This window comes from Aquarana catesbeiana, linkage group LG10 (assembly GCF_042186555.1).
Source record: "Aquarana catesbeiana isolate 2022-GZ linkage group LG10, ASM4218655v1, whole genome shotgun sequence".
In the NCBI taxonomy this organism is placed as follows: Eukaryota; Metazoa; Chordata; class Amphibia; order Anura; family Ranidae; genus Aquarana; species Aquarana catesbeiana.
Window position 1 is genome coordinate 57267089 of NC_133333.1, and position 12002 is coordinate 57279090.

Consider the following 12002-nt stretch of genomic DNA (forward strand, 5'->3'; position numbering starts at 1 on the left):
AGCAGACAGGCTATGCCTCAGTCACCGCACATCTTTAAAAAGCATGTCTGCACACAGTTCTCGCTCTGCTGAATCCGCGGATCTGCAACAGGGTACAATCCAGCGATACCTGCTCCGCACATCTCAGCCGGAACCCCGTACCCCTAAAGACAAGATGGCGCCCGCCCGAAACACAGGGAAGAACAAGCCCCCCTCCCCCTACTCAGCAGGTGACAGACAACAGCGAAGAATCGGAAGACCACTCGGTCCCACCAGCTGTGATATCCAGGTCAGCGACCTCTGTTGCCCCGCTTCCGGAAACAGGCCCCGTGGATATGACCCCTCAGGCCTCCAGGGGTTCATTCAGATCTGAGGCCTTGACCCTCTTATCGGCCTTTCGGGCGGAGTTTGAGTCCTGGGCGGTTAAAATGGAGGCCTCACTTCATAAAGACCTCCAAGCCCTCCAACAGCAGGTCTCAACTAATAAAAACGCAGTGTCTGCCCTAACTGACATTCAAACTGACCATGCAGCCCGCATCACATCCCTCGAACGGGCCTCCAGGGAGCAACTACAGCGTATACGGCAACATCAATTGCGCATAGAAAACGGAGAAAACAGGAGCCGCAGGAACAATATATGGCTGCAAGGAATACCGGAAGCCACGACTTAAAACCTTCTGTCACTGCCATCCTCAACTTAGCTTTGGGAAGAGAGGCTACATCCTCCATTGAACTGGACCGAGTGCACAGAGTAGGAGGGCCGAGGAGAGACCATAGTGATCGCCCACGCAATGTCCTCTGCAGGGTACATTACTACACCCTTAAAGAAGAAATTATGTGCAAGGCTTGGCGTTTGGGCCCCGTGGATTTTGACGGTTCTGCAATCCATCTCTACCCGTACCTCTCCCGCAACACTCTTTACATGCGACGAATGGTTCGCCCATTGCTAGACTTGATACGTCAAGCCGGAGCAACGTACACATGGGGTCATCCTTTCAGTATTAAAGTAACCAGGGCTGAGCGTAAATTTGTCCTCTCTGACCCAGATCAACTCCCAGCCTTCTTCCTCTTTCTGGAGCAGGTCCCAACTGATGTACCGAGCAGGTTGAACCCACCAGATGACCGCACTAGGTTGCAAGTACGCGACCCTCTCCCACAACGACGTAGGCATCCGAGGTCCAGATCACATTCTATAGGCCCTCGAATACGTCAGCCTACCTCACTGGAAGATTAAAGCAACTTTAAGATGCTGCATGAAGCCATATTAACACTCATGACTAGCACCATTCCAGAACACTGCTTATTTCTTGTCTCCTGGACAGGTTGATGTCTGGAACCCCCCTCCCTCCCCCCTTTTTTTATTACATTTTTCTCCTTTGTTCCAAATGCTTTCAGCCGGATATGTTACAATGGGCGATGGAATGACCTGCTCCGTACTTTAATACCTCAAGATAGCTGGTGCAACAAATTGTCGGGCCTTCTCCCTGCCCTTTGCTGATGTGTTGTATTTAGCTGGGGTTCGGGAGAGATTATATGACTAAAATTTCTGTTGTTTGATTCGGATATGCAAGTATAGAGTTTCTAATATATTTTTCCGCACTGATCTAACTTTTTTTTTGTGTGTTTAGCTCAAGGGTCCCATCTGGATGCAGGCGGGGGGGGGGGGGGGGGGCAATAATTGGACTGGTTTGGTCCATGGTCTCTTGCCGATGTTCACATGGGCACCTATAGTACAAAATATCCGGTTTCTCATACACCGCTTAGTTTCACTTAAAAGGTTAATCCATACTGTTGCTGATTTTGGAGTTGACGAGCGGATTTGTCACCGGGGCCCCTGTTGGGGTCTGTGGATAACGTGTTGAAAATTATTACTTTTCCTCAGATGACATTACATCATGGATTGATAACTCCTCTGTGAGGGAGAGGGGGTGGTTTTGATCAGGGATGTTTGCCCAAGTTTGCCCCTCCTTCACAGACGACCCGATGTGTGTTCTACTGTTTACATATTTTATACACTGATGTGCCTCAATTAAGCTATGTATGCCTGTTATGCTACTGGGCTCACGGCTCAGATTCTCCACTTCGATCTCGCACCCTCAATAGGCTTGTGTTAGGTTCAACTTTTAAATAAGTTGCTTATAGTTTATATTGTTTTGCCAAATTATTGCTTCTATAAGAAAGATGACACGGAGTCAGGTATGTCTGTATCACAGTTCTGAGCATCCCCAAAAAGGACTGCTCCCTTTACTTCTTTTATAGGCAGTTCCAAAAGCAGTAATCTTATCGGCATTACCAAATGAGGTTAAGGTACAAAGAGTTTCTCATCAGCGAACATGTAATGATTATTCAGCAGTTCCAAATTCCATCTAGATACAGATTGATAGAACAATTGATACGTACACAGGTAAGAAAGGAGCACAAACAACTTAAATAGAACAATTGATACGTACACAGGTAAGAAAGGAGCACAAACAATTTAAATAGAACAATTTTTTTCCCATAAATGTTCTTAATTATCTGTGGCACCGTATAGTGCGCCACAATTCCCTGACGGGGTTTTGTGTTCCTCTGGCCCATTCTAACAGTCCTGCCTAGGTAGCGTGTGGGACACTTAGTGTACAATATAATGCGGCTACAACATATACAAGAATGAATAATTACTTTATATGCTAGCCCAATAGCAAACCAGCTAAGTTACACTAGTTCCTCGTTGCCTTCCTCCTAGGGTGCTAGAATTCTAGAAACCTCTCCGGAATGAGATTTCTGAAACCGAATTACTTTATATGCTAGCCCAATAATAAATAATTACTTTATATGCTAGCCCAATAACAAACCAGAATGCGGCTACAACATATACAAAAATGCGGCTACAACATATACAAGCATTCCTTTAAGTGGCCAGGTATCCGACTAGATCTCGGGACTTTGTTGAGACCTTATTCCCTCCCCGTATCTGGGAATCCCTCTCATACACTCTTATCCCTGCTTTATGGAGCAGATAGGGCTTATACTCTCAACCCGTCTATGGTTTATGAGTTAGATGTGAGGTTAAGCATAAGCGTCAGACCCCCAAGCTCACAAGCCCTCAGGTTCCCAATCGTGTGAGGTAAGGCGCATTCCGTTGCTTAGTTCGGCAATCCCCTTCTAACTCATACCATCCTTGACAAGGCTCATTCACTTTCTCAACAAGACAGACAAGACAAACACAGATAACAAAACAAACAAATAATTCCAGCAATATAAACTAAAATATGCAGTAATTCTAGACTCACCACTACAGAGGCTGGTGTTTTAAAACCAGGAGAACCGTAACTGACAGAACGGATAGGCACAAATCAGGGGAGCACAGAATATAAGAAAAATAAAGCTTTTTCTTACCTGCGCAGGTTTTTTTTGATCTGTGGTTCCCGGAATGCCTGTCTTTTTGTTCCGTCAGCCGCGTTCGTCCACCTCTTGTAGTATCATTGGTGAGTCCCTGTTTCGGGCGCCAAAATGTTAGGTTCAACTTTTAAATAAGTTGCTTATAGTTTATATTGCTTTGCCAAATTATTGCTTCTATAAGAAAGATGGCACGGAGTCAGGTATGTCTGTATCACAGTTCTGAGCATCCCCAAAAAGGACTGCTCCCTTTACTTCTTTTATAGGCAGTTCCAAAAGCAGTAATCTTATCGGCATTACCAAATGAGGTTAAGGTACAAAGAGTTTCTCATCAGCGAACATGTAATGATTATTCAGCAGTTCCAAATTCCATCTAGATACAGATTGATAGAACAATTGATACGTACACAGGTAAGAAAGGAGCACAAACAACTTAAATAGAACAATTGATACGTACACAGGTAAGAAAGGAGCACAAACAATTTAAATAGAACAATTGATACGTACACAGGAAAGAAAAAACAGAAACAATTAAAGTGGAACTCTAAGTCATTATTTCAACCCTATCAGCTTGGCACAAATTGTGCCTAAATACGTAATTTTTCACGTGGTGTCCCATTTTCGTGGACGCCTTAGAGTTTGATAGGCTCCTTATTTAGGTTTCCCCTTAACTATTTTTGTCCTAGGATATCTCCTCCATCTTACAAGTTCCTCTTTCCCCATCCCTCTTCCTCTCTCTGCCGTCCTCTCTGCAGGTTCTGTTTCCAAAGACTCGCAACTATACTCACTTCTCACAGATCCATCATTCTTATAGTCGTATCGACTATTTTCTTATTGATCATAGTTGTTTGGATTGGTCACCTGAATGCGAGATAGACTCAATGGTCTGGTCTGACCACTCACCTATCTATCTGACACTATCGCTCCCTTCCACTCCGATGAGGGAATGGACGTGGAGGCTGAATGATTCACTTCTCACGAACCCTGATTGCTCCCACAAGGTTTAGGAAACCATTACTAATTTCCTAACAGATCATGCCACAGACACTACCCCACTACCCTTACAGTGGGAAGCACTTAAAGCTGTCTTGCGAGGAATCTTTATTCAGATGGGGTCCCGCTTGAAGAAGGCACGATCAGCCGCAATAACATCAGCAATGCAAAAACTTCGAGAACTTGAGACCCAACATAAACAAGCCCCTACGGTGGTGACTCTTACAGAGGTCTCCACGGCTCGATCCCAACTCAAAGAATTGTATGAGGCCTCAGCTCGTACCTATGCAGACAGACTTGCCCTACATCAGTACCGCTTCCAAGATAAATGCGGTAGACCATTGGCTCGCTCCCTCCACCCGAATACATCTTCTACATTTATACTTCATATTCGGGCCCCATCTGGGGAAATGATCAGTGAACCCTCTAAGATATCACAAACATTCCGGGATTTCTACCAAACACTCCATAATCTACCACCTGGCATCTCTTCTAGCCCCACCCTTACCCCTGAATCTGATAGACAGTCCTATATTGAGGAAACAGCACTCCCTACATTGGACGAAGACACTGTAGAAGAGCTGGAACAGGTAATTACAGCAGAGGAGGTTGCAGGAGCGATAGCGGCCACCCCATCCGGTAAAAGCCCAGGTCCAGATGGCTTTACTCCTAAATTCTACAAAATATTTGCTCCCCTACTGACCCCCTTCTTAACTAAGGTGTTCAACTTCTCATTGGACGGCTCACCGTTTCCTACACAAACATTGGAAGCCCACATTGCCATTATCCCAAAACCAGATAAGGACCCAACTTTGTGCGCTAATTATAGGCCCATATCGTTAATTGGAGTAGACCTAAAAATATACGCTAAAATACTTGCCAATAGATTGCAGCCGCTGCTCCCCCACCTTATACACCTGGATCAGGTGGGTTTTGTAAGTGGTCGAAAAGCAAGGGACAAAACTTTGAAAACTCTGCTTCTTACTGACTATGCTCGCACCCATGATGTCCCTCTATGCCTCTTGACGGTCGATGCAGAAAAAGCATTTGACCGGGTCGACTGGCAATTCCTCCAGATGTCTCTAGCGCAGATAGGTCTAGGCCCCAAAATGTTATCCTGAATTATGGCCCTATACTCGTCTCCTTCAGCTAGAATTCGGGTGAATGGCTCATTGTCCCCTACATTCTCCATCCACAATGGGACACGACAAGGCTGTCCCTTATCTCCCCTTCTCTATGCCCTTGTTATGGAACACCTGGCAATTGCCTTATGCAATAACCCCAACATCTCAGGAGTGTCGGTAGGACCCACTCAATCTAAACTGGCTTTCTTTGCAGATGACCTGTTACTGTATGTAACCCAACCCTATATATCCTTACCACATATCATGCAAGAATTTACAAGGTTTGGGAAGCTGAGCAACTTCAAAGTAAATCACACTAAGTCAGAAATCTTGAACATCTCACTGTCCCAGGAGGCCCTACGCCAAGTCTCCACTAAGTTTCCCTTTAAAACAGGTTCCACTTCCATCCGATACCTCATTTTTGATTTGTTGTAGCCGTATTAGTGCAATTGTGACAGAGAAAATTGAGTACTGTCCGTGATACTTTTTTTATTTGCACTAACATACAATTTTTCAGGACAAGCTTTCGGGGTATGTCCCCTTCTTCAAGGTCCAAGCAGTACTGATTCACAAATTTTTAAGCAGAATGTTAAAGAAAAAGAAGAAAAAAAAAAAAGAAGAGAAAACCAAACACATACAAATCAATGGTAATAAAGATAGCAGCAGAGTTAGTGAGATAAGACAGAGGGAGAGCTAGGGGGGAATGCAAGGGGGGGGATGCTAATCACAGAGCGGTCGTAAAACTTTAGCATAATGTGTAAGGAAACCAATATCTAAATTCAGGCCATTATTCTTCGGGTCAAAAAGAAGTATCATTCTTAGTTCAAACGTTTTCCTTTCCTGGATAGTTCTGAAATTCCCTTTAAGAACTAAGACATTGAGGTCTTCTATGGTGTGGTCCGATTGTGAGAAATGATGTCCCACAGGTGTGCATAAACTGTCTTCTTTATGTTCTTTGATGGTATGTCTGTGCAAATTCATCCTCGCTTGCAACTTCTGTCCTGTTTCACCAACATAAGATCCTTTGCTGCACCTTTTGCATTGGATGAGGTACACAACATTACTTGAGGTACAGCTGTAAGATCCCATGATATTGAAGGTCCCATTTGTGTGTGTAACACTTTTGGATAGATTTATCTGGTTGCATAGTTTGCAGCGTTTTTTATTGCAGGGTTTGCTACCATTATTTGTGACTTCATAATCAGAGTGAAGTTTCCTGCTGATTAGTTTGTGTCTGAGGTTGGGTGGTTGTCTGAAAGCCAATAATGGGGGTTGTTGGAATATTCCTTTCAGAGTTTCATCCTCTGTTATAATGGGTTGTAAATCTTTAATTATCTTTTTGATCCCTTCAAGTGCTGGGTTGTATGTGGTGACTAGAGGTACTCAGTTATTTGTTTTTTTCTCTGTGTATTGGAGGAGATTTTCTCTTCGGGTTTTCAAGGCTGTGTTTATGCTGTTGTTTATGGTTTTGTCTTTGTAACCTTTCTTATGGAAGGAGTCTGCCAGTGTTCTGAGATGTTTATCTCTGTCTTCTGGGTCTGAACAAATTCGGTGGTATCTGATGGCCTGGCTGTGTATGATGGCCCGTTTGGTGTGTTGGGGGTGAAAACTGGAACTATGAAGATAGCTGCATCGGTCAGTCGGTTTTCTGTATATTGACGTGTGTAGCTTGTCATCCCTGATGTATACTGTATTGTCCAGGAAGTTGACATGTGTGTTCGAATAGTCCATTTTTAGTTTGATAGATGGGTGAAAAGTGTTGATCAATGAAAAGAATTGGTTTAGATTTTCTTCACCTTCAGTCCATATCATGAATATATCATCAATATAGCGATAATATCTGTATGGCTTTTGTTGTATGCTGTTCAGAAATTTGTCCTCCAGGTCAGCCATAAATAAATTTGCATATTGGGGTGCCATTTTGCTTCCCATAGCAGTACCCATACACTGGAGATAGATGTCATTATTGAAAGTGAAGTAGTTGTGTGTAAGAATGAATTCAATGAGCCGTGTCACATCCTCAGCAGTGTATTTGTGGTCTGGTGAGGATGATAAGAATCTGTGACATGCCGCCAACCCATCCTTGTGAGGGATGTTACTGTACAGAGATTCTACATCCATAGTGACTAGAAGTGTATTAGGTGGTAATTGTTGTATATTGTTAAGCTTGTTCAGAAAATCAGTGGTGTCTTGCAGGAAACTTGCAGTGTTCATGACTAAAGGTTTTAACATGTTTTCTACAAGGCCTGAGATATGTTCAGTAAGTGTATTCATACCTGTTATAATGGGTCTGCCTGGATTTCCTGGCTTGTGGATCTTGGGCAGCATGTAGAAGTCTCCAATTTCTGGATTATCCGGAGTTGCATTGATGAGTTCTGAATGTAGGTGGTTTGGCATTGTCGCAATGAGACCTTTTAATTGCTTAGTAAAATCCTGGGTCGGATCATAATCCAGTTTTTTGTAGTAAGTAGTATTTGCCAGCTGCCTCTGGCCCTCTTGTATATATTTGTCTGTATCCATCACAACGACTGCTCCCCCTTTATCTGCTGGTTTGATGGTTATGGCCTGATTATTGCGCAGATCATGTACAGCTCTTCGCTCCAGTGGTGAAAGGTTGTATAATGTTTTCTTTTGCTGGGTGGATATCAGGGATGTAACTCGCAGCCTGAAGCTGTCAATATAGGTATCCAGTTTGGGGTTGCGTCCTTGTGGAGGTGTATGAATCCCAAGGTATTCTTTGTGTAAATGCTGACTTTACAGAAAATGTGGATATAACAGAGGAACTCGGAATAATAAATTTGTCAAATCATCAACTTACTACACCAGAAACAACAGTCCTCTCCAAAGGCCTCACATTCTGCCCAACCACCAAATTGGATAAATTACAGGTATGGTCAGATATGGAGGAATTCTTTAGGAGACTAAGGCTCAAAGAATATTTTGACAGTAAGGAAAGGAATCCTAGGACAATAGATGGTTACAAAAGGAAAAAGAACAGCAACTTCACACCTCCACAAGGACGCAACCCCAAACTGGATACCTATATTGACAGCTTCAGGCTGCGAGTTACATACCTGATATCCACCCAGCAAAAGAAAACATTATACAACCTTTCACCACTGGAGCGAAGAGCTGTACATGATCTGCGCAATAATCAGGCCATAACCATCAAACCAGCAGATAAAGGGGGAGCAGTCGTTGTGATGGATACAGACAAATATATACAAGAGGGCCAGAGGCAGCTGGCAAATACTACTTACTACAAAAAACTGGATTATGATCCGACCCAGGATTTTACTAAGCAATTAAAAGGTCTCATTGCGACAATGCCAAACCACCTACATTCAGAACTCATCAATGCAATTCCGGATAATCCAGAAATTGGAGACTTCTACATGCTGCCCAAGATCCACAAGCCAGGAAATCCAGGCAGACCCATTATAACAGGTATGAATACACTTACTGAACATATCTCAGGCCTTGTAGAAAACATGTTAAAACCTTTAGTCATGAACACTGCAAGTTTCCTGCAAGACACCACTGATTTTCTGAACAAGCTTAACAATATACAACAATTACCACCTAATACACTTCTAGTCACTATGGATGTAGAATCTCTGTACAGTAACATCCCTCACAAGGATGGGTTGGCGGCATTTCACAGATTCTTATCATCCTCACCAGACCACAAATACACTGCTGAGGATGTGACACGGCTCATTGAATTCATTCTTACACACAACTACTTCACTTTCAATAATGACATCTATCTCCAGTGTATGGGTACTGCTATGGGAAGCAAAATGGCACCCCAATATGCAAATTTATTTATGGCTGACCTGGAGGACAAATTTCTGAACAGCATACAACAAAAGCCATACAGATATTATCGCTATATTGATGATATATTCATGATATGGACTGAAGGTGAAGAAAATCTAAACCAATTCTTTTCATTGATCAACACTTTTCACCCATCTATCAAACTAAAAATGGACTATTCGAACACACATGTCAACTTCCTGGACAATACAGTATACATCAGGGATGACAAGCTACACACGTCAATATACAGAAAACCGACTGACCGATGCAGCTATCTTCATAGTTCCAGTTTTCACCCCCAACACACCAAACGGGCCATCATACACAGCCAGGCCATCAGATACCACCGAATTTGTTCAGACCCAGAAGACAGAGATAAACATCTCAGAACACTGGCAGACTCCTTCCATAAGAAAGGTTACAAAGACAAAACCATAAACAACAGCATAAACACAGCCTTGAAAACCCGAAGAGAAAATCTCCTCCAATACACAGAGAAAAAAACAAATAACCGAGTACCTCTAGTCACCACATACAACCCAGCACTTGAAGGGATCAAAAAGATAATTAAAGATTTACAACCCATTATAACAGAGGATGAAACTCTGAAAGGAATATTCCAACAACCCCCATTATTGGCTTTCAGACAACCACCCAACCTCAGACACAAACTAATCAGCAGGAAACTTCACTCTGATTATGAAGTCACAAATAATGGTAGCAAACCCTGCAATAAAAAACGCTGCAAACTATGCAACCAGATAAATCTATCCAAAAGTGTTACACACACAAATGGGACCTTCAATATCATGGGATCTTACAGCTGTACCTCAAGTAATGTTGTGTACCTCATCCAATGCAAAAGGTGCAGCAAAGGATTTTATGTTGGTGAAACAGAACAGAAGTTGCAAGCGAGGATGAATTTGCACAGACATACCATCAAAGAACATAAAGAAGACAGTTTATGCACACCTGTGGGACATCATTTCTCACAATCGGACCACACCATAGAAGACCTCAATGTCTTAGTTCTTAAAGGGAATTTCAGAACTATCCAGGAAAGGAAAACGTTTGAACTAAGAATGATACTTCTTTTTGACACGAAGAATAATGGCCTGAATTTAGATATTGGTTTCCTTACACATTATGCTAAAGTTTTACGACCGCTCTGTGATTAGCATCCCCCCCCCTTGCATTCCCCCCTAGCTCACCCTCTGTCTTATCTCACTAACTCTGCTGCTATCTTTATTACCATTGATTTGTATGTGTTTGGTTTTCTCTTCTTTTTTTTTTTTTTTTCTTCTTTTTCTTTAACATTCTGCTTAAAAATTTGTGAATCAGTATCCGATACCTCGGAATCCAAATACTCTCAGAAGGGTCCAAATTGTTCTCACTGAACTTCGCTCCCCTTCTGCTTAGAACCAAGACAGATCTCTCAAACTACATGAAGAAACACCTATCATGGCTAGGCAGAGTGAATGCTCTAAAAATGGACGTCATCCCTCGGTTTCTCTATCTGTTCCAGACAATTCCCATTTCCATTATTTATGTTTACCTCTAAACTGATGATCTGTAGGGGCGCTCAAAGCTTCCCCTATGGACAATTTTGGATGCTGATGTTTGTAGCCGTTTCACTGGCACACACAATTTTAAGGCTTGACATATTGGGTATATTTGTCCAACAAGATGTGTTACCGGCGCAAAACTCAGTTTTAATAACCCATCAATCTAGTTTTCTGCAATCATGTGAGTCCACCCAAGAAATAGTGGAATGCAATTATAGTAAAAAGTGGATTGCTCTAACTTTTGTGTATAATAACCACCATAAAGTGTGCAAATTGTGCAAAGTAAAAAATATTTCTATATTGATCCTATAATAAAGTGTTTTTCTCTGCCATCTATATTGGTATATTGATATTTTTCTCTTTTTTTGGCTTTATATAAAAAAACGTATCTTTCCCGTAAATTATTTCTGATCAAAAATGTATCTAGGTGAAATATTTTATAGTGTTACCAATCACTGTATAAAGTGCTAGTGCTAACAAAATATTAAAAAAAATTAAAAAATATATAGGTATATATAGAAATAAACTGAAACCTAAAATCATACAATGTGCCAATATTACTTCATTCATAAAATTCCCATATCAATGTATATGTGTGCTGCACAGTGCAAGAAAAATTTGCAGAACATTTTTTTTTTTTAAATGTCCCCAACATGTGCACCACAGTACACTAGATGTCCTCAGTGAGTGATCACTCCTGTGCAGTAATAACTTTTTCTTCAATATAAATTGCTCCAAATTCACCACTTATTGTGATTTCACCACCACCTGTTGCAATGGCCACTCACCAGATACGGTAAGAATATGCGCCTTTGGTTCATTTAGGACAGGGATATGCAATTAGCGGACCTCCAGCTGTTGCAGAACTACAAGTCCCATCATGCCTCTGCCTCTGGGTGTCATAGTTGTGGCTGTCAGAGTCTTGCTATGCCTCATGGGACTTGTAGTTCTGCAACAGCTGGAGGTCCACTAATTGCATATCCCTGATTTAGGATAACCACTCCGTTTATGATGGGTCCAATCGCAGCCTATTCAAGCAGTACAATAGTGTCTCTTGCTCTATATAGTGCTCACAAAAACATGTGGATAGCCATCATGGTGTAGTATGTAACTCTCATTTATTTAAAACATTTTTAAA